This window comes from Cryptomeria japonica, chromosome 4, assembly GCF_030272615.1.
Source record: "Cryptomeria japonica chromosome 4, Sugi_1.0, whole genome shotgun sequence".
In the NCBI taxonomy this organism is placed as follows: domain Eukaryota; kingdom Viridiplantae; phylum Streptophyta; class Pinopsida; order Cupressales; family Cupressaceae; genus Cryptomeria; species Cryptomeria japonica.
In genome coordinates this window covers 730,814,597-730,818,546 of record NC_081408.1, presented here as the reverse complement: position 1 = coordinate 730,818,546, position 3,950 = coordinate 730,814,597, and positions in this window count along the sequence as shown.

The following is a 3,950-nucleotide window of genomic DNA, read 5'->3' as shown; positions in this document are numbered from 1 at the left end:
AAGAAAAGACCTAGGAACCATTGATTCACCCCCCTCTTAGTGGTACTCTATGTTCAACAGTGAGTAGTGAATTGATTTCATCAATTAGTTTGATTTCAACATGTGTTGTAGGATTTTGAAATTGAATTTGATTTTTATTTTCAATTTGGATTTGAATTTGGAATTTTGAATGCTAAAATGCACATGATATTAACTGAAATTTGGATTTGGTGAAATGCTAATTTGGAAGAAATGAAATTAAGTGAAATGAAATGAAATTTGAATTTGGGGAAAATGAAATGAGATTAATTGGAATTAGAATTTGGGGAAAACAAGGAATAATTAATTAATTTAAATTATTTAAATAAAATTATTTAAACATTAGAAATTGAATTTAATTGAATAATAAAGATTATTTAACTAAGGAAAATGTCATAATTAATTAAATAATTAATATTTAATTAATATTTGGAAGAGGATGAATTGATTAAATTTATTTGAGCATAGAAATTGAATAATTAGCAATGTTCAATGTGATCGATCAGAAGTACTAATTAGTTTAATTAGATAATTAAAGAATTACTTAATTAAATAGATGAATAATTAGTATACGATCAATAAGACATTTTTTGGGTGTCTACAGAAATCACCAAAAAATCGTACAAGGATAAATGTGGATTGCAAAAACAAATAGGAAACAACTAGGAAACACCATCAAGCACGTTATAATCATCCGAAATAGTTGCACCAACACTTCTTTTCAAATCTTCATCTCTCAACATCTCAAAGCTAAAGAACACAACCAATCAGCAACTGTCACAAGGAAAGATAACTTGGGGAGCACAAAATCATGAACCATATGGAATGAAGATACACAAGATCATCCCAAATAATAATCCAAAATCTTAGTACAAGATCTATGTTAGGAATCCCAGAAATCCTAAGAGGGGGGGGTGAATCTGTATCTGATCGGTGAATGGAATTTCTTCACTTAAAACATGTAGAACATAATATAACAGTGTACCGGTATGCAAGAAATAATGCAATAAATAGAATCAAGAACATCCACATGAAAAACACACAATAACACAAGATCTTAATGAGGAAACTTGGTGTGGGAAAAACCTCAGTGGGATTTGTGACCCACAATATTCACTCACTGGACAATAAGAGAATATTACTTACAATAGGGGCCTACACATGTAGGAAGGCCAACTGCGTAGAGCTCACTCCTCAATGGGAAGTCTCACTAACTTATAATGAGGATTATATAAATCCAATAACTTGTATTGCTTTACAATAGCATATTCAATGCTAGATTCAGTACTAGTTCCTACTCTATTCTTTACATATACCCCTTAACCTATATTTCGCACAATAGGTCTGCCTAATTTTTTTCTTATACTTATTATCTCCTTGTTTTTATGTCTACAATGATCTCTTTTATATATAAGAGTCATTTTACAATTTGCCAAGTTGGCTTACAAAGTTTTTCAATAATAAACAAAATCCCGTCGGCCTTTGTGCTGGTATACTTCCTTTCTTCTGTGCTGGTGTCGGTGTCCTGAGTGCTGGTGTAGAGTGTGATCTACTGATGCTAGTATAATGTCTTTGCTAGTGCCATAGGATTGCAAGGTTTCCATCAATGACAAAACCTTCAATCACATACAATGTCTCATTGGAGTGTGCATATACCAACAATCTGATCACACCAGAATATACCGTGTTAGGATTAATGATAGTACCAAAGATATTGAGGTGGGGGGGCTGAATCAGTATCTAACTAGTTAACATAATATTTAACTTTATTAAGTATTTTGCATTCCAAAATAGTGCATTGGTAAACAAGAATTAATGCAATAATTAGGAATAGTAAAGACAACATAGAAAACACACCATAACACAAGATATTGATATTACTTACAAGAGGGGCCTGCACATACAGAAAGGCCAACTTCCTAGAGCTCACTACTCAAACTACAAAATGGAAGTCTAACTAACTTACAAATAGATAATGAAAATCCAATATAATGTACTACTACTACAATTCAGCATCTACTATGTCAGGTTCAATAGCAGATTTAGCTCATACTATAACCATAAACCTTATACAAAATCTACCTTAACATTTGCTCATCACTTCTACCATCATATATCCATCCATCTATATTCTCAAAATGATTTAAAAGATCTCATACATATATGAGTCTATTACAATATGTCATGTTGGCTTTACAAAAGATATTTACAATTAAATACAATAAACAAAAGTTTATTCCTGTCAGCTGGGGTGTCGGTATACATTGTTGTCACTATCGGTGAAGTGTCTTCCAGTGTTGGTGTCTCCCGATGATTTACTAGATGAATGCCACAAGGTTTCCTGTAGGTTGTTGGTAGATTTCCATCAATGATAACACCATCATTTCTCACTAGAGTGTAGAATTCCAACAACCTCCCCCTTTCACATCGATGGCAACACTCATGAGAAAAATCCAAAAATTTGTTTCCAAAAATGAAGTCCAAAAATTTTACCAAAAATGTGTGCTCCCCCTGAGTAGATGATCTCCTTTGATTAGCCATTTTTATTTTTCCAATACCCCCCCTTTGACATCAATGACAAAGGTTGTAAAAAATTGTCATATGAGTGCAGAATATCACCTTGAAGTTTGTAACTAGTTGGTTACAATCCGAAATAGGTCAGCCAGAACCAAGTTTAAAATTTGTAGGAATCTGATGATATCCTTCATGGTTACCTTAGTTATTTGTATTGTATCAGTGACATGATGCATATGCTCCTCTAGTGACTTTTTCCCTTGAATTAATGCCTCAAAGATCTCTTTCTTCAGAGAGATAAGGTTGTCTAATTTAGGAATGAGTTTGTGCTTAAGCTCTTTGGCTCTTGCCTTGATCCTTTCTTTCTCTTTTTCTAATTTCTCCGTCTTCTCCTCAAATCGTGCTATCTCTTGCTCAATAATTGATATAGGTTCAGTTGAACAAATTATATTATCAGCTTTATCGTCTATCTCCTTTTGTAATGTGCTTATTTTCTTTTCAATGTCCTATATTAATAGATGTGGCTTGTATGTGTCCTTATATAGTTCCTTGTACTCCAAAGTTGTTTTATTCAATGCTGGTAAAAGTGTGTTAATATGCTCCATGCATTTCTTTATTGAGTCAAGAAGTACTTCAGTCACTTTTGTAGGTCTGAATTCACTCAGTGAAGTACCAGATGTCTGACCAACTACCTTTACTATCTCAATGCTTGTAGTACTAGCAGCCAATGTTATTGTCTCAACCTTAGGTGGATCAGTTTGAGTTTGCATTTCAACTAGCAATGGTTTAGGCTTCTCAGTGATTACCAATTTTGCTATCTCAACATGTATTTGTGTATCTACTGGTTTCTCTATTGGTTTCTCTGTATTATCTACTGTCAGTATCTCTATGTTGTCCACTGTCAGTATCTTTGTCTCTATCAGTTTCAATGTGCCAACATCTATATTACTAGTATTTGTTTCACTGTCCAAAGGTTTCTCTATATGTATTGTTTGCTTTGTTTGTATTCCAATCTCAAAATTTTCTGTTGGTTGCTCAATGTTTTTAGTGTTAGCAATATTATTTTTCACTTCAGTACTATCCTTGTCCACTATTATGTTCACTTCCTAAGTATCAATGTTCATGGTAAATAATATTTCTGACTCGGGGTTAGTGTCCTCATGTGGTGTGTCAACATTTTCAGTAGCCAGTATGTTATCAGTCTATACTAGTGAAGTAAACAAAGGTGGTGGTAGGTTGTTAGTTACTTTTATATTTGGTAATCCATCAACTTTACCTTTACCTTTGTCTCTATCCTTTTGATAAACCTTGAAAGTTTTCTTAGGTCTGTTCAACTCTTCCTGTTTTTCCTTCTCTACAAAAAAGATGTCCCACTTGTCTATTGTTTCCTTTGTAATTTCATTGACTATGCCATCCAT